Source organism: Populus euphratica, unplaced genomic scaffold (assembly GCF_000495115.2).
Source record: "Populus euphratica unplaced genomic scaffold, PopEup_1.0 scaffold241.1, whole genome shotgun sequence".
Taxonomy (NCBI): Eukaryota; Viridiplantae; Streptophyta; class Magnoliopsida; order Malpighiales; family Salicaceae; genus Populus; species Populus euphratica.
In genome coordinates, this window is record NW_011500067.1 from 123,882 (window position 1) to 149,048 (window position 25,167).

Below are 25,167 nucleotides of genomic sequence, written 5' to 3' on the forward strand. Positions count from 1 at the left end.
GATGGCTGTCTTCCTTGACCTTCTGGATTGAGTTTATTTCAACAGAGACTACCTTTCTTGTCTCATTATCAAAATCTCCAATGGTAAGCGAAGCCAAGCAGAAAAGAGTAGGACTATAGACAGTCACAAGCGGAGAGTGGATATCATTTTGTTCACAATATCTAGAAATTCTAGCAAATGTTTCTTGCCTTTTTGGGTACCCAGAAATGGTTATGTTCCCTTCGATATATCCTCCGGTTTTCCTACAAGATAGGACATCCATCAGAGTGGTTTTACCAGCGCCAGTGACCCCCATCAGAGCTGTAAGAACACCGGGTTTGAAAGCGCCACTCACCCCCTTGAGAAGTACTAATATATCTTCTCGTATGCCTTGATCTTTCATTTCCTGAAAGTTCCATTTATATGATTGTCATGTTGGAACTGTGTTCCTTTTTAGCAGAACTTTCCCATTTCCAAAGAGATGTGACAGTTTTCATGACTTACTTGAGGCATGTTTATTGAGTAGGTAATTTCATCAAAGGTAATAAAATTCGGTTCAAACGGAAGAATCATTCCCCTTTTCTTGTTCTGAGAGGCCCCAATAGTCGTCGTTTCTGACATCACAGAAGAGGACCTACATGAGTTAAATCTCTTCCTGAATCTCTGCGAGTCAGTTAAACTCAAAATGTCATGGACTCCAAGTGGAATGATAATAATGCATGTGCATATGCATGTTTGCAATAAAAACACCCTTTTTATGGCCTCATCACCAGCTTCATTTGGGTGATCCAAGATATTTACTTGAGACAATAACTCGAGGGCTCCTTTGGCTTTGTCATTCTCTTTATTTCCAGGAGACTTCCAATCCAACACCCTGAAGCTTTTCAAGTGCTGCAGAAACAGTTAAGACATTCATACATTGCTTCCCTAACTAAAGATCCTGACTTGTAAAGATAAGAGTACCCACGGTCAAGACAAGTGAGAGCAGCTGTGTAAGCGAAGTTGCATACCACTGTAAAACCGATTAATGCCCCTACTCCTATCCAGTACCAATACGCTTCTGTAAAGTATCCGCGGGACTTCAAAACTACAACCCCAATGGCTCTGTTGAAAATGGAAGCACCTTTGATAAAGAGTAAATCAAATATCAGTTAAGTTCATCATACCAGAAACACAAAAATGCCGACATTGCTAATAAAGGAAATTACTCGACTCCAACTCTTCCCCAGGAATTCATTGACCGCCACTGCATTTTCTCCATACATCATTGGTGAGATCCAATAACCCCAGATGAACCATTTCTTCACATTCTCCGTGGAATGGCACAAGGAAAGGAAAGAAGTATTCTTAGGATTAGCTACCGGAAAAGAATCTTCAAATATCTTTCACGTACCATACCTCGCGACAAGACAAAACCACAATTTGTAAAAATCATTATAAACATAAATGAGGCCATTAATTGTGCTAGAAACTGTGAGGTTCCTCCCAACAGCAGCGAGCAGTCTAAATAGTGCAGAGGCCATTTGATTAGCATGGAAAAGTACAAGAAACTGCCTGAAAAACCTGTAAAAAGAACAGTAAATTTTTATTTGGAACATAACAAATCAACCTTCAGTGTCTGAAAAATGTTTCTTCTCCTATTGTTTTTGTACCTTTCAGCATTAGGATCGAATCCCATGGTGTCATAGGTGACGAATACCCATGCTGCAACTTCTATGATTGTGATCGGGATCTTCAGAATCCATGTTGGAAGAGCAGACGCCCATGTAGTATAGAATAAAAGGTCCCTTTGCTTGTAAAAGACTGGAAGCTTCAAAATAGAGAGGCCAATTTCCTCCATCAGTTATAGAATCCCGATGCATCTCAGTTCTTACGAAGAGTGTTGACCCGATCAGTGCCATCAATATGAGCTAATAGCAGAACATAAGAAAATTGAGTTCAAAACAACGTTAAGATAACCACATGTAACAGCTTGAAAATGTAAACAAATGATTTTCTTTTCATAAAAAATAATTCTCCTGAGAAGCAAGCTCTAAGAAGCTCCTTTTTGTTAACACCATACTTCTCAGTTGTCAAAACAGAAGGGTGACTCTTGCTTCTCTCAAATGGAACTGCAAGCTCATTTCCTAGCCTCCTTCCCACATGAAATGATTCAAAATGCGTCAGAAAATTCCTTAAATGTGACAAAACAATGGGGTTCATCTTTACGTGCCCAGTACTGCTTCTGAACTTTCCTTGATGTAACCTATAATAAACTTTATCACTCCATTTTCCTTACGATACCCTAAACCACTACAACGTCAGAATGATCAACTCCTAGAAGCACAATTTGTTTGGCTTGTTTTAATAAAGAGAAGATAGCGAAAACTCACTTCTTGTAAGAAGTCAGCCACTCCTTTTCTTTCAAGGCAGTTGAAGCCCATCGATTCAAAAAATTCTAGCACGTGTCCACGGGGACCTTGGTACACAATATGTCCATCAGAGGGGAGAATAATGTCATCAAAGAGATCGTAAGTCTGGTGCTGGCTGGAGGAGAGAAATGAAAGCGGTTCCATTACGAATACAAATGCATTAGCTGTCCAAACCAGTAGATATCTCATCCATTAACATCACCTTTGCTGAACCAACAAGCGTCTCACCTACAATATAATTATTGTACAGTAAATATAAAACCCATTGACAGTTTAAACTCAGCTTGTTTACCTGTTGTAACTCGCTTCTTTTGCCCCCCTGAGACACCCCTAAGTAATTCGTCCCCTAGCATGGTATCAGCACAAACTTCTAGTCCCAACACCTGCAAGTTTAGAGGAATTGAATGTGATTGATGGATGTTTTCTATATACTGTAGGGTTCTATGAAAAGTCAGCAATGGCAGCAACTGCCGGATATTCAGCCTAGGTAGGAGAGCGAGCAACAGAACACTTCCTTGCGAGAGGCCTGAGAAACAACATTATCTCCCAGAAATAAAATGTATGCTATGGTCGATGACACAATTAAAAAAATATAAAAGTAATAAATAACTTCATAGAACTGAGATCCAAACTATAAGATTACTTATATAAATTATAAACAATAATAATACAATAATAATAAATTTATAGTAATAACAATAATAATATTAAATATTAATGCTAATAATAATAGTAATAATATTAATAATAATACTAGCAATAATAATATAATAATAATAATAATAATAAAGAAGAAGAAGAAGAAGATGAGAGCTTTGAGATGAAAGATTAATATAAAGATTAAACAATTTTAACAATAAATGTCAAGGTTAGATGATTCACTAATGGTATGTTAAACAAGTATAGTATAAACTCTTATTTCTCAAATGGAAACCACACACAAAAAAGGTTTTAATCAGATTATAACTTATTAACATAATTATATTAATTATCTTATTCAAATAATGTTAATACTTGTAAATATTATCACACATTCATGATTATAATTTATGTTAACAACAAATTAAGTTTCTTTCATAACTTAGGTGTCGATTATAGCATACAGTATGGGCTATAAAAGTGTCAAGTATTTGTTGTACCAAGTGTTATACAACATAAATCTGGATTAATCATTTAAAAAACAAAGTATTAAAAGTGAACAAGATAACAAATACAAAACATGTTAGTATCAAACATTAAGGTCCATGTTGAGTTTACACTGTACTTATTCTTACACCATTAGTGTAACCTTTTCACCTTGATATAATAAACTTAACTAAACATAATGAAAGAAAGAAAAATAAATAAACAAAATAAGAACATAAATAAGATAAAAGTTAACTAAGTAAAGGAAAGAAAATGAAAGGCATAAACTTGATATTAATGAAAGCAAAACATAAGCAATACAAAGAGAGAAAGCAAGAGCATGATCTTGATCTGGAAACCAAGATGTCTAAATGCATAGCAAATACCTCCTTTTATAAAATTAGAAACTATTAATTTGATAATTAATTGATGAGTGGGTGGTCAACTCTTAACTTGGTGACAATCCTTATCTTCTCTTGTCTGCCCAAAACGTCATTGATAACGTCAAAATTGGAACCACTTAAAAACATGAAAGTTCCAGGAAATTGTCTTAACTTTCCAAGAACAAAAAAATAGAGGTCATTTGGCCTTTTAGAACTCCAGATATAGGCCAAACACTGAACAGTGTGCAGGCTTTCCATCCATATAAAGTAGACCTAAATCTGAGATCTACAGCTCGAGATATGACCCAATTACCGAACAGTGTTCCGGTTTGGACTACACCACCATCTCTTTTCTAAGTTTGGCCATCTCTTTGTCCTTTCAATTTCAGTTCTTAAATTCATTAATCAATCCTTTCATTTATGTGACAGGTCTACATTTAAAATGAACATTTACCACAAATTAAAGGTATCTTATATTATTAGATATGTTATTATAAAATATGTTTTACTTAAGGAGTTATTGATACTTCAAGTGAAAAATAATGATATAAAATCTTGATAAAAATGCACTTTTAGGTACTAATCACACCTCCCAACCAGCTTATTACTAGTCTCTAGTAATCAAAGTATTAAAATAGAAAAACAATTTGTAAATTCCACAAAGCAAAGTATTTATCATTCAACTTTCATTAATCTATCCAGAAAAACAAACTCTCATTAAATTTATATATCTACTCAATATCTCTTAAAGAAGATATTACTAAACCTTTCTTTTGTGCTCAATATATCAATATATAGTTATGGGGCTTTTCTTGGAAGAAAATAAAATTTTTGTTCTAATGTTTAAGGTTAACTTCCTTGGGTTAGGATTTTTTTTCTTCTTTTCTTTTTTTTTCTTATTTTTTTAATATATATACATATAACTTAAAACACCATGCATCTTTAACCCATGGAATGAGTTTTCAACTAATGACTCCCAGACCAGTTGGTCTTAGGGCATTAGGTGTTGAGACAACCATATGAGCTTAGTAACTCGGATTGCCGATACTGATACGTAGATAGTGCAATATTTGATTTCCTTAAGCTTTTCTCCTCAACCCATGTAACAAGCATTGAACCAATAGCTTCCAAGTCAGTTGACTTTAAGATATTAGGTGTTAAAATACCCCTTCGAACTTAATTACTTAGGTTAGGGAGGCTGCGAAACTAAACTTATCTATATTTTTATTATTATCATTTTTTTTTGCTCTTTTTTGTTTTTTTCTAATTATATACTATCCATTTCCCTTAGTTGTTACCTTTAACAAAAGAACATAAATAATATAATAATCCAATGTGCAACCCATAATCATATGTTAAAGTGTGTGTGTGAAAATTAAGGTTTAAAAATACATGTTAAATGAGTATATGAGCAAAATTAAGTGATAATAATACGAGAGTTTGTAAACCTGAATATTTCAAGAAGTATTATAATAGACCTTGTTAACAATGGTTACTAAGATGCGTCTCAAGAGTCATTTTAACAAAAAAGCTCCTTTACTCTATCATCCTAGTAACAATAATTTGCACATGCTTTATGAAATGGAAAACATAGTTGGTTAAATTTTATTTTGTCAACTAGTACCCTCTCCCCCCAACCAAAACGAGACATTGTCCTCAATGTCCTAAAGTATAAAGATAGAGTATACAAGACATCACCTGAAATAACGAACACTAACAAACCTAAAACACAGTTAAACAAATATAAGAAACAACAAAACATAAATATTATGCTATTAATAAAACTAAAAAAACACAAGTTTTTACAAACTAAGACTCAAATTGCAGTGATGATTGTGGCTCATATCTTCCCTTGGTTTTATATCCAATAACAGCTTAAACGCCTTCTATGGATCGGGGATAGGCTTCCCATCCAGTTTTCTTAAAAACCAACAAATAGGGTCTCTTTTAGTCAAATTCCTAAGACTATGTCGAGCATGTTCTTTATGAAACAGTAGCTATAAATCATGAATTGCATGATGCACATCTCTACTAGGATGCGTCTCAAGAGTCAATAGAAGATTATCTAAAGACCCCTCACTCAAGCCATCCTTAATGAATAATATTTTATCTTCACGGTTTACAAATACCATTTCTAAACAACGACATTGTGCATTACAAGTCCATCTGGCACATCGATGACAGACTTTTAGTCATTTTACACGACATTTCTTTGCAAAAGTGCTTTTACCTGTTCTAGACATGTGTGAAATGAAAGAATTAGAAGACTCATCTGATAATCAGACATTTGCTTCAATTAACCAGCGAATCTCTTCAGGAATTCCATGGTTCATTAACAACATCAATCTTGCATACCTAGCTCGGTAAATTTTTATAATCATATTTTGAGGCAAAGTAGGAAAATACTTTTTTTAATTTTTCAAAAGTGTGTCTATTTTTTAAAATGAGAAGTAGAAAAGAGATGCAAAGAAAAGAGAAGGATCAAGGAATTGAACAAATATATACACAGATATCAGTTATTATAGGAAACTGAATAAACCAACTTAAGAGTCACGGAGTACCGTTATCCGCCACTTAAGCGAGGTGAGAGAGACTAGCAAACCAAAAGTCATAAAAAAACACAAAAAATATGAAAAAAAATAAAATAATCAACCTTCATCTATAGAATCATTCAAACCAATGGATTCATTTCACTAGGAAAATTATCAAAGTAAGTTTTCAAACGATGTCTATTTATCTTAAAAACTTTATCATTCTTTGGATTCTTAATATCAAAGGCCCTATAAGGATACACATGTTTCTCAATAAATGGACTACTCCATCTTGATCTTAGCTCTCTAGGGAATAAATAGAGTCCAGAATTATAAAACAAAAATTTTTGACCAGTATCAACTTTTTGATAATTTTCACAAGTTTTGCAGAATGTATATGTGTCCTTGAACATGGTGGGCCAATAAAATCCATTTTGAAAAATTTTCACAGTTATATTTTTTGACGAGAAATGACTCCTACATGCTTCAAAATGACAAAATTTAATGACACTACTTACCTCATTGTCAGGAATACATCTTTAAAATATTTGATCAGGACAATATTTGAACAAGTTAGGGTCATCACAATAAATATTTTGCACGTCACTTAAAATTTTTTTTTTTGTCTTTTGTACTCTAGTGAGATAGCAAAAATCCTAAAGCAAGAAAATTGAGATTTTTATCATACCAAGGCATTGGACTAGGAGAAAGTAAGGATTCGTTAGGAAAGTAATCATCGATTTGTGTGATGTCAAATGTCGAATCTGTTGTCACTTCTAACAAAAGATCCGCATCAATATTTTCGGTGTGTTTTTCATCCATGATTTCCTCTTGAGAATAAATCATTTGCAAATCTTCAAATTCATCCAACTCAATTTTACTTAAAGTAGATTCAAGTTGATCATAAACTAATTCCTCAATATGATCTACTTCTTGTAATTCATTATCATCTTCAGGTTGCTTGCAAATATTGAAAATATTCATCTCCAATGTCATGTTTCCAAATGATAGCTTCATCTATCCATTTCTACAATTAATCAATGCATTAGAAGTTGTAAGAAATGGACATCCTAAAATAACAGGAAATGAATTACATGCTTCAACAGGTTGTGTGTCCAAGACAATAAAATCCATAGGATAAATGAATTTATCGACTTGTACTAACACATCTTCAATTATTCCTCTAGGCACTTTTACAGATCTATCGGCAAGTAAAAGAGTTACAGAAGTTGGTTTTAACTCACTTAGATTGAGACTTTGGAAAACTAAATATGGAAGTAAATTCACATTGACTCTAAGATCAAGTAGGGCTCTTTCAATTTTATGTTTTCCAATAAAGCATGAAATTGTAGGACAACCAGGGTTTTTATATTTCAAAGCATTATTGTTTTAAAGAATGGCACTTACTTATTCGGCTAAAAAAACTTTCTTTTTCACATTCAGTTTCCTCTTCACAGTGCATAGATCTTTCAAAAATTTAGCATGGAAAGGAACTTATTTAATAGCATCCAATAAAGGTATATTGATTCTTACATGTTTGAAAGTTTCAAACATTTCAAAGTTGTGGTTGACTTTCCTTTATTTGGTCATGGCATGAGGAAATGGAAATGCTGGCAGGGAATCAGTCTTTTCTTTGTAAATTTCAGATTCAATCCCTTTCTTACCCTCAGAAATTGACTTATCATCTTTCTCATAAGGTTCAAGAGTGGGTTTTTCAATAACCTTACCATTCCAAAGAGTAGTGAATGATTTGACTTGATCCATGTGTTGGCTTTTGGAACTACTTGCATTTGCATTGTATTGCCACTTGGGATTTTGTTGTGGTTGAGATGGAAACTTACGTTTCTCTTGAAAATTAAGCACAGATGTTAATTTTGCAAGAGTATCTTTAAAATCTATCATGTTTTGAGCAAGTTGAGTATTGATTGTCTCTTGCTTTTCAATTAATACATGTCATGTTTCCTCAAGATTTCTTCTAGGAGGTGGAGCATAAAGAGGTGCATATCCATGAGAATTTTGAAAATTAAGGTGTGCTTCAAACTATGGTGGTGAAGTTCATGTATTGTCACTCTTCCAACTAAAATTTTGGTGATTTTTACAACAAGGGTTGTATATTTGCAAGTATGGGTTATAATTGGGTCTTTGAAAACTGTTTAAAACATGAGCTTGTTCATGAAGACTTTCCTTAAAAGAAGGTAAAGTTGGATAGTCATTGGTTGAGTGTTTATTTGTTTTACAGATTTAACATATAATGTCTTGAACAGATTTTAATTGACCACTCTTTTTTAATTCTAGTGCCTCGACTTTTTTAGCTAAATATGCAAACTTGGCTTAGAGGTCATGATCGTCCCTAAGGTTGTACATACCTCCATTAGATGTATGAGGTTGAGTTTTACTCAGTGCGTCATAAGTACCTGCAGTGTCTTAATTTGAGCATTTTCAGCTAATAAGTCTAAATACCCCATTGCTTCATTGGGGTCTTTATCTTTAAAACTTCCATTGCACATCAATTCAACCATTTTTCTATCTCTAGGTGTTAACCCTTCATGAAAATATGAAACTAATCTTCATATTTCAAAACCATAATAAGGGCAAGTATTAAGCAAGTCTTGATACCTATCCCAACATTGGTAAAATGTTTCTCCTGGTTTTTGAGTGAAAGTGGTGATTTGTCTTTTGAAAGAATTTGTTCTATGAGATGGGAAAAACTTCTTTAAAAACTATTGTTGCATTTCATCACAAGCATGAATAGATCCAAGTCTCAAATTTTATAGCCATGTTTTAGCTTTATCTTTTAATGAAAAAGAAAAAAGCTTTAATCTGATAATGTTCATACTACAATTTAAGTTATTATAGGTGTTACAGACCTCCTCAAATTCCCTTAAATGCAAGTATAGATTTTCTAAATCTAAACCATGAAAAGAAGGTAAAAGTTGAATAATGTCTTGCTTAAAATTAAAATGAGATGCATTAGAAAGAAAAACTATGCATAATAGTGCACTTGTTCTTATAGGATTCATGTGGTCTCTAAGTGTTTTAGCACGATTATTCTCATTATGAACTGATTGATTATCTTTTTTTGCCATATTTTCTGAAAATGATAAGGATACCCTACAAAGTCTATCACTTAATGTACGTGACCACACTCTCATGCATATGTAGGAATAAAATAAAAGGAAGAAGAAAACAAAAGAAGAAGAAACAAAAGAAAAGAAACAAAGTTATATATAAGAAAAGTGAAAAGAGAAAATAAAATAAATACTATAATTTACACAAGAACTTACCTCCCTAGCAACGACACCAAAAACTTGACACGACCAAAAGATTGATATCTTCTCCCAAGTGTAGGAGTGTCAAAATAATAAATAACCTGGTAAGGCTAGGGTCAAACCACAAGGAGGTTAATTGTATAAATTCTAAACAACAATTATAAAACAACAACAACAATAACAACATAATAATAATAATAATAATAATAATAATAATAAAGAAAGAGAAGAAGAAGAAGATGATGAGAACTTGATAATAATAATAATAGCAATAATAATAATAATATAAGAAAAAGAAGAAGAAGAAGTTGATGAGAATTTTGAGATGGAAGATCAATATAAGGATTAAACAATGATAACAACAAATGTTAAGGTTAGAGGATCCACTAATGGTAATGCAAACAAGTATAGTATAAACTCTTGTTATTCAATTGGAAACCATATATAAAGGAGGTTCCAATCATATTATAAATTGTTAACATGATTACATTAGTTATTTTATTCGATTAATGCTAATACTTGTAAATCTCATCAGGCATTCATGATTATAACTTATGTTAACAACAAATCAAGTTCCTTTCATAGCTTAGGTGTCGGTTATACCATACAGTATGGGCTATGAAAGTGCTAAACATTTGATGTACCAAGTGTTATACAACATAAATCTAGATTAGTCATTTAACAAGCAAAGTATTAAAGAGTGAATAAGATAACAAATACAAAATATGTTAGTATCAAACATTAAAATCCATATTAAGATCATAGGATGACGAGGTACAAGGGGCAATGAAAGTGTTGGGGTGAAAGATAGTGATGTTGGTAGTAAGGACTGGCGGTCAGGATTAGAGGAGCAATCATCACACAGGAGCGAAGGCTGGCATGATTGCATAGTGGCCTACTGTTGGTGGGTGAGAGTGCTTTAGATGACAAGACTAGCATGGCCGACTAAAGGAGAGGAGGAGGAGATGATGAAGGAGGAACAGAAGGTGAGGAAGAAATGTCAAAAAATAATGCCTAATTGGGAAGAGAAAAAGATGATGGACATACATGGGAAGGGCAGCATATGGGAATGTAGTTTCAACAAAGCAAACATGATGAGAAATGAATAAATGTTGAGTAGTTGGATCAAAGCACTTATAGGCACTTTGAGTGAGGGAATATCCTAGAAAGATGCAAGGACGCGAGCAAGTATCAAATTTGTGTTTGGCATATAGACGTAGCCATAGGTAGCACAAATACCCAAAGGCACGCAGCTTGAGATAATTAGGCAAATCACCAAAAAGAGATTCAAACAAGGATTTAAGTTGGAGAATGGGAGTGGGTAAATGATTAATAAGAAATGTGGCAGCTTGAAAAGCATAGGACCAAAAAGAGAGAGGAAAGAAGGCTTAATGGAGCATGGTGAGACCCATGTCTGATTAGTACTTAAAAGTGCATTTTTATCAAGGTTTTATATCATCATTTTGCACTTGAAGTATCAATAACTCCTTAACTAAAACATGTTTTATAATAATATATCTAATAATATAAGATACCTTTAATTTATGGTAAATATTCATTTTAAATGCAATCCTATCACATAAATGAAAGGATTGATTGATGAATTTAAGAACTGAAATTGAAAGGATAAAGAGATTGCCAAACTTAGAAAAGAGTTGTTGGTGCAATCCAAACCGGAACACTGTTCGATAATTAGGTCATATCTGAAGCTATAGATCTCAGATTTAGGTCTACTTTATATGGATGGAAAGGTAAGACATAGGCCTACAACTTTCGTATGGAGCCCAAGATCTAAAAAGGCCATTTTCAAGTCCCAATTGTTGCAACAACAAAGAAGCCTGAATATGTCCTCCAGCCCGAGCACTGTTCAGTATTTTAGCCATATATGGAGTTTTAGAAGTCAAAATGAGCTGAATTTATTACACAAGAAAGGTGAGACAATTGTCTACAACTTTCATATTTTCGAGTGGCTCCAATTTTGACGTTATCAATGATATTTTGGGCAGACAAGAGAAGATAAGGATTGTCACCAAGTCAAGAGTTGGCCACCCACTCATCAATTAGTCATCAAATCAATAGTTTCCAATTTTGACCTATAACAGGAGGCATTTTCCATGCATTTAGGCATCTTGGTTTCTAGATCAAGATCATGCTCTTTCTTTCTCTCTTTGTATTTTTTGTAATGTTTATGCTTTGTTTTCCTTAATATCAAGTTTATGCCTTTCAATTCCTTTCCTTTGCTTTGTTAACTCTTATCTTATTTATGTTCTTATTTTTTTTATTTATTTTTCTTTCTTTCATTATGTCTAGCTCAGTTTATTATGTCAAGGTGAAAAGGTTACACTAATGGTGGAAGAATAAGTATAGTGTCAACTTAATATGGACTTTAATGTTGGATACTAACATGTTTTGTAGTTGTTATCTTATTCACTCTTTAATACTTTGCTTGTTAAATGACTAATCTTAATTTATGTTGTATAACACTTGGTACAACAAATGCTTGGCACTTTCATAGTTCATACTGTATGGTATAACCGACACCTGAGCTATGAAAGGAACTTGATTTGTTGTTAACATAAGTTATAATCATGAATGCTTGACGAGATTTACAAGTACTAGCATTAATCGAATAAGATGACTAATGTAATCATATTAACAATCTATAATCTGATTGGAACCTCCTTTGTGTGTGGTTTCCAATTGAATAATAAGAGTTTATACTATACTTATTTCACATACCATTAATGAATCCTCTAACCTTGATATTTGTTATTATCATTGTTTAATCGTTACATTAATATTCCATCTCAAAGTTCTCATCTTCTTCTTCTTCTTCTTCTCCTTCTTTTTCTTTATTATTATTATTATTATTATTACTAATATTATTATTAGTATTACTATTATTATTGTTGTTGTTGTTGTTGTTGTTGTATTATTGTTATTTATAATTTGTACAATTAACCTCCTTGTGGTTCGACCCCGGTCTTGTCAGGTTATTTATTACTTCGACACTCCTACACTTGGGAGAAGACAACAATCTTTTAGTCGTGTCAAGTTTTTGACGTCGTTGCTAGGGAGGTAAGTTCTTGTACAAATTATAGTATTATTTTCTCTTTTCACTTTTCACTTTTCTTGTATATAACTTTGTTTCTTTTCTTTTGTTTCTTCTTGTTTTGTTTTCTTCTTCCTTTTATTCTATTCCTACACGTGCATGAGAGTGTGGTCACGTACATCAAGTGGTAGACTTTCTAGGGTATCCTCATCATTTTCAAAAAATATGGCCGAAGAAGATAATCAATCACTTCATAATGAGAATAACCGTGTTAGAACACTTAGAGACCACATGATCTCGCAAGAACAAGTGCATCATCATGCATAGTTTTTCCTTTTAATGCATCTCATTTTAATTTTAAGCCAGACATTATTCAACTTTTACCTTCTTTTCATGGCTTAGAATTGGAAAATCCATACTTGCATTTAAAGGAATTTGAGGAGGTGTGTAACACATATAATGATTCAAATTGTAGCATGAACACCATCAGATTAAAGCTTTTTCCTTTTTCATTAAAAGATAAAGCTAAAACATGGCTACAAAATTTGAGACCAGGATCCATTCGTGCTTGGGATGAAATGCAACAACAGTTTTTAAAGAAGTTTTTCCCATCTCATAGAACAAACTCTTTCAAAAGACAAATCACCACTTTCACTTAAAAACTAGGAGAAACATTTTACCAATGTTGGGATAGGTATCGAGACCTGCTTAATATTTGCCCTCATCATGGTTTTGAAACATGGAGATTGGTTTCACATTTTTATGAAGGGTTAACACCTAGAGATAGGTAAATGGTTGAATTGATGTGCAATAGAACTTTTAAAGATAAAGACTCTGATGAAGCAATGGAGTACTTAGACTTGTTAGCTGAGAATGCTCAAAATTGGGACACCGCGGGTACTTATGAGGTACCGAGTAAAACTCAACCTCATACATCTAGTGAAGGCATGTACAACCTTAGGGAAGATCATGACCTTTAAGCCAAGTTTGCATCTTTAGCTAGAAAAGTCGAGGCACTAGAATTGAAAAAGAGTGGTGAATTAAAATTTATTGAAAACATTGTGTGTCAAATGTGTGAAACAAATAAACACTCAACCAATAATTGTCTAACCTTGCCTTCTTTTAAGGAATGTCTCCATGAACAAGCCCATGCTTTAAACAATTTTCAAAGGTCCAATCATAACCTATACTCCCAAACATACAACCCTGGTTGGAGAAATCACCTAAATTTCAGTTGGAAGAGTGATAATGCACAAACTTCACCACCACAGTTTCAAGCACACCATAATTTCCAAAACTCTTATGGATATGCACCTTCTTATGCTCTACCTCTTAAAAGTAATTTTGAGGAAACTTTGTATGCATTCATTGAAAAGTAAGAGACAATCAACACTCAACTTCCTCAAAGCATAACAGATTTTAAAGACACTCTTGCAAAATTCACATCTACTCTCAGTTTTCAAGAGTAAGGTAAGTTTCCATCTCAACCACAATAAAATCCCAAGGGGCAATACAATGCAAATGCAAGTAGTTCTGGAAGTCAACACATGGATCAAGTTAAATCAGTCATCACTCTTCGCAGTGGTAAGGTTATTCAAAAACCAATTCTTGAACCTTGTGAGAAAGACGATGAGTCAATCTCTAAGGGTAAGGAAAGGGTTGAATCTGAACATTGCAAAGAAAAGACTAATTCCCCATTAGTACTTCCATTTCCTCATGCCATGACCAATCAGGAAGAAATCGAGGATGAAAAAGGCACCGAAAATATTGATGCGCATTTTTTATAAAAAGTGACAACAGATTCGACACCTGACATCACACCAATCGATGATTACTTTCCTGATGAATCCTTACTTTCTCTTAGTTCAATGGCTTGCTTTGCTAAAAATATCAATTTTCTTGCTTCAGGATTTTTGCCAGCTCATTGGAGTACCGAAGACAAAAGAAAATTTTTGAGCAACGTGCAAAACTTTTATTGGGATGACCTTTACTTATTCAGTTATTGTCCTGATCAACAATGAGGTAAGTAATGTCATTAAATTTTGTCACTCTAAAGTACGTGGGGATCATTTCTCATAAAAAAAAAAGATTGTAGAAATCTTACAAAGCGGATTTTATTGGCCCACCATATTCAAGGAATCATATGTATTCCGCAAAACCTATGAAAATTGTCAAAAGGTGGCATTTATTTCAAAACACAGAGAGTTTTTAGATAATCTTCTATTAACTCTTAAGTCTCATCATAGTCGAGATAAGCATCATGCAATTCATGATTTATGGCCAATATTCCATAAGAAACATGCTCGACATAGTCTTGGGAATCTGATAAAAAAAGACCCTGTTTGCTAGTTTTTAAGAAAACTGGATGGGAAGCCTATCCCCGACCCATAGAGGGCGTTTAAGCCGTTCTTGGACGTAAAACCAAAGGAAGATGTGAGCCACAATCACAACTACCTGTACATACACATGCTTTTTCAAAAGTAAATAAATAAATAAAGAGAGAGTGTGTGTGTGTGTGAGACTCCAACTGGCCTACATATAGATGGTATGATTGCCTTTTTAATTTCTCATCTATAAAATCCTCTCTTCCTTCCCTTCATTTCCACTCAACCCATACATTCATCAAATATAGAAGTGTGTAGAAATAGCAAGTTCCTCAAGTCATCAAATAAAAAGTATTTGTGTTTTCGGTGGATCTAGTCTTGGGACAGAAAAGGAGTTTTTAGAATCAGCAAATCATCTTGGTCAGGTGCTAGCTAAGAGAAAGATTCATTTAGTGTATGGGGGAGGTAGTCTTGGGTTAATAGGAGGTGTGTCAATAGCTGTATTTTTAGGAGGTAGTCAAGTTTTGGGGGTCGTCCCCGAAGCTTTAGCACAAGGGGACATCATTGGAAAAATAATTGGAGAGGAACTTCAGGTCTCCACAATGTTAGCTCGAATAAATGCAATGTTTAACCATGCTGATGCCTTCATTGCTTTACCAGGTGGTCTAGGCACAATGGAAGAGATCTTTCATATTTTCTCTTGGGCCCAACTGCACATTCACCATAAACCCATAGGTTTGTTAAATATTAATGGTTATTATGATAAGTTGTTGTCTTTTCTTGATCATGTTGTGGAATAAGAATTTCAAACATCTACTGCATGACAAATCATAATCTCTGCTGCTACTGCTGAACAATTGATTGACCAACTACAATCTTTCATTCCTTTAATTGATCCCTCCATGAATCGCATAAATTGATCATCTAAGGAAAGCCGTAAAAAGCTTAGATTAGATTTAAGTCTTCATTTGTAATTTTTGTGTTGTTTTGTTTTATTATTGTGTTTTGTTATTTCTTAATTTTTTTTAAGTGTGTTTCAGGTTTGTCAATGTTCGTTATTTCAGGTGATATCTTCTATACTCTATCTTTCTACCTTAGAATATTGAGGACAATGTCTCGTTTTAGTTGGGGGGAAAGGGTAGTAGTTGATAAAAAAAAAATTGTTTTCCATTTCATAAAGCATGTGCATAATTGTTGTTACTAGGATGGCAGAGTAAAGGAGCTCTTTTGTTAAACTGACTCTTGAGACGCATCTTAGTAACCATTCTTAACAAGGTCTATTATAATACTTCTTGAAATATTCAGATTTACAAACTCTCGCATTATTATCACTTAATTCTGCTCATATACTCATTTAACATGTATTCTTAAACCTTAATTTTCACACACACACTTTAACATATGATTGTGGGTTGCACATTGGATTATTACATCATTTATGTTCTTTTGTTAAAAGTAACAACTAAAGGAAAGGGATTGTATATAATTAAAAAAAAAGAAAAAAAAGAAAAAAAAAAGAAAAAAAATGATAATAATAAAAATATAGATAAGTTTGGTTTCATAGCCTCCCTAACCTAAGCAATTAAGCCCGAAGGGGTGTTTTAACACCTAATACCCTAAAGTCAACCGACTTGGGAGCTATTGGCCCAACGCTTGTTACATGGGTTAAGCAAAAAAGCTTAAGGGAATCAAACATTGCACTATCTACATATCAGTATCTGCGACCCGAGTTACTAAGCTCGTAGGGGTGTCTTAACACCTGATGCCCTAAGACCAACTGGTCTAAGAGTCATTAGCCGAAAACTCGTTACATGGGTTAAAGATGCATGGTGTTTTTAAATTATATGTATATGTATTTAAAAACAAAAGATGAAAAAAAAAGAGACAAAAATAATAATCCCAACCCAAGGAAGTTAACCTTAAACATTAGAACAAAAATTTTGTTTTCTTCCAAGAAAAGCCCCATAATTATGTGTTGATACATTGAGCACAAAAAAAAGGTTTATGAATATCTTGTTAAGAGGTATTGAGTAGGTATATAAATTTAACGAGAGTTTGTTTATCTGGATAGATTAATAGAAGTTAAATGATGAATACCTTGCTTTGTGGAATTTGCAAATTCTTTTTCTTTTTTAACGCTTTGATTACTAGGGACTAGTAATAAGCTGGTTGGGAGGTGTGATTAGTACTTAAAAGTGCATTTTTATCAAGGTTTTATATAATCATTTTGCACTTGAAGTATCAATAACTCCTTAACTAAAACATGTTTTATAATAATATATCTAATAATATAAGATATCTTTAATTTATGGTAAATGTTCATTTTAAATGCAATCCTATCACATAAATGAAAGGATTGATTGATGAATTTAAGAACTGAAATTGAAAGGATAAAGAGATGGCCAAACTTAGAAAAGAGATGTCGGTGCAATCCAAACCGGAACACTGTTCGGTAATTGGGTCATATCTGAAGTTATAGATCTCAGATTTAGGTCTACTTTATATGGATGAAAAGGTAAGACATAGGCCTACAACTTTCATATGGAGCCCAAGATCTAAAAAGGTCATTTTCAAGTCCAAATTGTAGCAATAACAAAGAAACCTGAATATGTCCTCCAGCCAGAGCACTGTTCAGTATTTTAGCCATATCTAGAGTTCTAGAAGTCAAAATGAGCTAAATTTGTTACACAAGAAAGCTGAGACAATTTCCTACAACTTTCATGTTTTCTAGTGGCTCCAATTTTGACGTTATCAATGACGTTTTGGGCAGACAAGAGAAGATAAGGATTGTTACCAAGTCAAGAGTTGGTCACCCACTCATCAATTAGTCATCAAATCAATAGTTCCCAATTTTGGCCTATAAAAGGAGGCATTTGCCATGCATTTAGGCATCTTGATTTCCAAATCAAGATCATGCTCTTGCTTTCTCTCTTTTGTAATGTTTATGCTTTGCTTTCCTTAATATCAAGTTTATGCCTTTCAATTCCTTTGCTTTGCTTTGTTAACTCTTATCTTATTTATGTTCTTATTTTGTTTATTTATTTTTCGTTCTTTCAGTATGTCTAGCTAAGTTTATTATGTCAAGGGGAAAAGGTTACACTACTGGTGTAAGAATAAGTATAGTGTAAACTTAATATGGACTTTAATGTTTGATACTCACATGTTTTGTATTTGTTATCTTGTTCTCTCTTTAATACTTTGCTTGTTAAATGACTAATCTTGCTTTATGTTGTATAACACTTGGTACAACGAATGCTTGGCACTTTCATAGTTCATACTGTAGGGTATAACCAACACCTAAGCTATGAAAGGAACTTGATTTGTTGTTAACATAAGTTATAATCATGAATGCTTGACGAGATTTACAAGTACTAGCATTAATCGAATAAGATGACTAATGTAATCATGTTAACAATCTATAATCTGATTGGAACCTCCTTTGTGTGTGGTTTCCAATTGAATAATAAGAGTTTATACTATACTTGTTTGACGTACCATTAGTGGATCCTTTAACCTTGACATTTGTTATTATCATTGTTTAATCGTTACATTAATATTCCATCTCAAAGTTCTCATCTTCTTCTTTTTCTTCTTCTTCTCCTTCTTTTTCTTTATTATTATTATTATTATTATTACTATTATTATTAGTATTACTATTATTACTATTATTATTATTGTTGTTGTTGTTGTTGTTGTTGTTGTTGTTGTTATTGTTGTTGTATTATTGTTATTTATAATTTGTACAATTAACCTCCTTGTGGTTCGACCCTGGTCTTGCCAGGTTATTTATTAGTTCGACACTCCTGCACTTGGGAGAAGACAATAATCTTTTAGTCGTGTCAATATCCATAATGTGTCGATGATGGCATTCAACAGTATCATTGTGTTAAGGAGTTGAGGGAGGAGTAGTGAGATAGGTGATGTCGTGAGTAGCAAAATATTCTTTAAGTTTGATGTACTCGCCGCTATTATCTGAATACATGGAAGCGATTGATTTTTTAAAGTAATTTTCAACAATGACTATGAATTTGGGAAAGATGGGAGAAACATTAGATTTCTGACAGATAAGATAGAACCAAATAATTTGGTAAAATGATCAACAAAAATGACATAAAATTGATAACCTTTAATGGAAAGAATTAGAGCTGGGCCCTAGACAGTGGTGTAAATTAAATCTAATGGATCACAACTCTTGAGAGCGGATACATGAAAAGGAAGTTTTTGGCTTTCATGATAGAGACAAGAGTCACAACTGATATCACTAGATGATGTAGATAGAGGAAGGATGCATGAGGTAACAAGATGATGCAGGATACGAGAATACGAGTGGCCAAGCCATCTATGCCAATCTATCAATGGAGCTTTAACACTAACAAAAGCATGGAATGATGTTAGAGGAGACAAAGATTGAGGCCAAATGTACACATCATTTTTATTCCGACCGTGAATGAGAGTCACCCTCGTGTGAAGATCCTTCACCAAAAAATAAGTAGGAAAGAATTTAATGGAGGTATTATTAGATTTACATAATTGAGAAATTGAAAGAAAATTTTTCTTGATGGAAGGAACACACAAAACATTAGATAAAGCAAAATCTTTGGAAGGAGTTGGAAGAGTTGCATGGCCAGCATGAGTTATTTGCAAACCTGAATCATCACCTATAACAATAGCATCTAAATCTTCATAAGCCGAGGTGAGTAAGAGATTAATGAGATCATCAATGACATGATGGTATGCTGCAGGTGGAGGCTGATATGAGCTGTGATAGCCACGATTGGAGGTAGAGAATAACTGATATCCACGACTGTTGGAGGAGACTTTGTTATTGTTGTAGTGCTTGGGAGTAGAGGTGCTGAATTAGCCTATAATTAGTACTTAAAAGTCAATTTTTATCAAGGTTTTATATCATCATTTTACACTTGAAGTATTAATAACTCCTTAACTAAAGCATGTTTTATAATAACAAGTTTGATACCATAAGCTACATTTAATTTATGGTAAATGTTCATCCTAAATGCAGGCCTATCACATAAATAAAAAAATTGATTGATGAGTTAAAGTATTGAAATTGAAAGGACAAAAAGATGGTCAAACGTAGAAAAGAGATGCTGGTGCAATCCAAACTGGAACACTATTCGGTAATTGGGTCATATCTAGAGTTGTAGATCTTGGATTTACATCTACTTTATATGGATGGAAAGGTAAGACAAAGACCTACAACTTTTATAGTCAAAAATTTAAAAAGGCTATTTTCAAGTCCAAATTCTAGCAACAATGAAGAAGTCCAAATTTGTCTTGTAGCCCAGACACTGTTCAACCCATATCTTGAGTTCTAGAAGTCCAAATGACCTCAATCTTTTTTTTCTTGGAAAACAGAGATAATTTTCTAAAACTTTCATGTGGAGGTCTAGTTTAAATTCTAACGTTATCAATGATATTTTATCCAAACAAAAGAAGATAAAAATTATCACCAAGTCAAGAGTTGGCCACCCACTCATCAATTAGTCATCAAATCAATAGTTCTCAATTTTGGCCTATAAGAGGAGGCATTTATCATGCATTTAGGCATCTTAGTTTCCAGATCAAGATCATGCTCTTACTTTCTCTCTTTGTATTTTTGTAATGCTTAAGTTTTGCTATGATTAATATCTTTTTTATTCCTTTCATTTCCTTTCCTTTACTTAGTTAACTTTTATCTTATTTATGTTATTATCTTGTTTGTTTATGTTTCTCTTCTTTATTATGTTTAGTTAAGTTTATTATGTCAAGGTAAAAAGGTTACACTAATAGTGTAAGAATAAGTATAGTGTAAACTTAATATGAACCTTAATGTTTGATACTAACATGTTTTGTATTTATTATCTTGTTTACTTTTAATACTTTATTTTTTAAATGATTAATCTAGATTTATGTTGTATAAAACTTGGTATAACAAATACTTGGCATTTTTATAGCTCATACTGTATGGTATAACCGACACCCGAGCTATGAAAGGAACTTAATTTGTTATTAACATAAGTTATAATCATGAATGTTTGACAATATTTATAAGTATTAGTATTATTCGAATGAGATAACTAATGTAATCATTTTAACAATTTATAATCCAATTGGAATCTCCTTTGTGTGTGGTTTTTAGTTGAATAGTAAGAGTATATACTATACTTATTTGAAATACCATTATTCTCTAACTTTGACATTTATTGTTATTATTGTTTAATCCTTACATTGATTTTCTATCAAAAGTTCTCATCAACTTCTTCCTTCTTCTTCTTCTTCTTCTATTATTATTGTTGTTGTTGTTGTTGTTGTTTATAATTTATACAATTAACCTCTTTGTGGTTAGACCTCGGTCTTGCCGGGTTATTTATTACTTTGACACTCCTGTACTTGAGAGAAAACATCAATCTTTTGATTGTGTCAGCCAAATTGTTAAGTGATATGAGCTCTGATTGGGAGAGACATAGCACGTACCTCTTCACATTTGAAATTTTTTTCATATTCCACAAGTTTATCATGAAAGTCTTCAAAGCTGATAGGGTTCTCACCAGCATGAATGGCTGCAGCAATTTCTTTGAATGCTGGACCAAGACCATTGAGAACATGAACTACCAAGTCAATATCACTGGGAGGCTCACTAATGATTGAAAGTTCATCAGATATGCTTCTTATGTTGCTAAGAAATTCAACCGTAAAGTTGGAGCTACGGTGGTGGCAATGAGTTGTTTCTTGAGACTTATTACTCGTGATCATGAACAGTTTGCATAAAGAGTGTTTAGTTTCTCCCATGCCATACAGGAGGGTGTTGCAGAAGTAATGAGTGGCATGATTTGTTTTGAAACAGAAGCAATGATAGAGTGCAACAGAAGCTGATCTTGGCGAACCCAGAACATATTAGCAGGATTAGGTGTATTATGCAAAAGTTTGGGTGGTTCTAGATAAGAGTCATCCACATATTGCAGGAGATTGTAGCCAATTAGAAGGGCATTGAATTGAGCAGGCCATGTTAGGTAGTTTATTGGCGTGAGTTTGAGGGGTAATTGTGCTGCAACATTGATAGCAATCAATGATTTTGGTGCTTTGATAGCAGGGTTAGACACAACAGTGGCTACGTTTTCTTGAGAGGTTTCTTCCATGAAAATAAGTGGTGAATCTAGATGCTCGTGGGAGCGTAGCGGCTCTGATACCATATAGGGTTTTATGAAAAGATACATTACTTGTATTGCAGTATGCTTATATAGAGATTACAATGAGAATTACAAACAGAATAGGAAATGAGAATTACAAACAGAGAAGGAAACGAATGTCCTGGGAATTATGAAACAAATATCCTTACTATACCGGGAGTCATAGCAGATAGAGATGTGCAGCTGGTGGATGTATTTGATACACGCTGCGAACTCATTCTATTACTCCTATATATACCTATGCTGAAAAGCAAAAAAAAGGGCGATTTGCCTTCAGGATGTAATCTGTGATCACACTCATCTCTTGGCCCCCCACTGATGCTGCCTGAAATTGAAAGAAACTATCAGCTATCATGCCATCAAATTTAGCTGTTTAAAAGTGGAAAGAAAAAGGTCAGAAAATACAGCAAGCAACGTACAAATTCTTGTCCTAAACATTATAAGTTCCAAGCAGATGAATGACCTAGTTGAACAGAACCCAGTTTTAGAAACTGAAGCGTCCAATGTTATTAAGATCATTTCTATACTGTAGACAAATTCCTAGTTAAATTCAAAGGCATTTCCATGGAAATATGTTTCTTTCTTACCTTCATGAACACATCAAGGTCAGGATCAGGCTTAATGCCAGCTGCTTTCTCTCTTCTTAACAATTCGGCCAACATCTCTGCATTTCATCAATATGATACTGATAACATATTCGAACAATTTTGAAATCATTACATTCAAATATTTTTAGAAATTTTAGAACTAACCATAACGGCTCCAGCTCCCTGACATCTTGCAGAGAATGGTAATGTTTCTCGTACTGTCATTTCAGCTATATGAAGGTCATGTTGACTGATGTAGGCAGCAGTTCTCTGGGGCACAAACTCATTCATCTCGTGGCCATTGTAAGTCCCCCTCCCCGAATACTGAAAGATGAGTTCACGTATTTAATACTGGTAAGTTAAATCTATTTAACAAACACCAAAATGAGACGAGCAAAAAATCAGAAATCCCTCACCTCCAGGTTGGTGGGAAGCTTTCCTGCCAAAGCCAACAGCAGAGTAGTCTTTCCAGAACCTGGTGGACCTAAAAGCAATGTCATTCTGCAAAACACGAACATAATTAAAAATGGTGTTAGTAAAATGTTCTCCTTTTCCGTACTATTGTTGAATAACAAAATATGGACCAATTTTGATTAACTAATAGCAAGCTTTGTTTACCTGCAAGGCTTGATTATTCCACTCACATCATTCAGGATATGCATCCGTTTCTTTCTAGTAGGCAGCATACGGAGATAGTTTAAGGATCCCTTTCACGAAAAATGCAAAACTAAAATGTAAAAGCTTGTTTCCAAATGAATTGTGGGCTATGCTCGTGGTGCATAACTCATTACGTCTCGGTTCGCAAGTAATCACCTCTACTATATTGGCAAAAGAGTTGAAAATTGTAGGCAGATCTCTGCTTCCTAGATAAACTTCAGTTTCAACATTTAGATGCTCAAATCTGACTTCCACTGTGGGAATTTCGATTCCCACTCTGTAACGCATCCCAGGAAAAGAAAACACCTAACAACTTGTAAATTATGTCTTAGATTGAAACAAAGAGTTACTAAAATCTGATAATGTTTTGTTTATTTCGAAGTAACAAGAACAATCTTACCCATCAAGGCGGTTCTTAAGCTTCAACATGAACTTCTCGTTATCTGTCTCAGCGACTTTAACCAACCTTTCCATCAAATTCTTCCTTTCTTGAAAGCCAAGCTTATGAATATCAATTTCACAAGCCTCGCCTTGTGGCGCAGTTAGCAAACCTTTCCTTAAACGACTGTAAGCGGGATGCCTCTCGATTGCTGCCCATTTAAGAGCTTCTTCATCATCCTCTTCTCGAGATGATCTCGAAAAGGTTTCCATACCATTGTTCCTCCATATGGAAGAACTGTTTGCTGGCAAACTACTTTTAACTTGATAAAGACCGCCACTGTTCATTGCGAACTCTACAACAACTAAAACCCTTCAAAAGGCAGTATTTATCTGCAAGCATTCGTGCAAAAAATGCCACCAGCTTATGCAAGTCTTAAGCTAAATATACTCGTGAAAACTTGATGCGTGCTGAGAGATCATTTCAATTTCTTATTTTGATGTTAGGTACTAAAGAACATATTTTATGGCAGACAGTTATTAATAAGATGAATGTACTGATCTTTTTTCCATTCGCTGCCAAAGTTGATAGCCGATTTTCATAAATGAAGAACTTCCTCTTGTGACCACAGAGAAATGTTCGTGCTATTTTTACCCACTTTTTATAGATGGGAAATGCTCGACTGATTTTGCCAAGGGACAGGGAAATGGTTTCCTAGCCGCCAAAACAAACTGGCTGTGCATGGATGTAAAGGCTACTAGCAATATCCCATTCTTTTACTTACGTTAAAGAAGGACATTATAAACGTCTATTCATCATGCTTGTCGAAACCATTGTCATTTTGCTAGCAGCTGTGACTGTAATTATCTATATTATTATTAGCGTATACTAAATCAGCCTGCCTTTTCACTCTAGAAATTAATAATAAAAGGTCAAATATTTTTTTACTTTGGTTTTCAAAATTTGAGGATTTTTTTTCTTTTAATTTCATTATTTATTGTTGAGTTTATTAGTTACAAAATTTCATAATTTATTTTGATTTTTTTTTTATAAAGCTATCTTGATTTCACGTCCTGAGTTTTACAGGTTGACCGTATTAATTTGGATCATTTTTTTTATCTATTTTTTAATTTTTTTAATTTTATTTTTTAATATTAGGTTGAAATTTAGAAATGTTTTTTATTTTCTTTCTATGGAGTTATCCTTACCTTTTGACTTGAGTTTGTCAAGTTAACTTAGATTGACTTGAGTTATTTTTTTTTAATTTAATCTTTCAAAACTAC

The 25,167-nt window shown here is 33.5% G+C and overlaps 1 pseudogene; it reads right to left on the reverse strand.

Moving 5' to 3' along the window:
- Positions 1 to 24,201, reverse strand: part of LOC105108283 (pleiotropic drug resistance protein 1-like) — a 32,280-nt pseudogene extending 8,079 nt beyond the window's left edge.
- Positions 24,202 to 25,167: the final 966 nt, after the last annotated feature.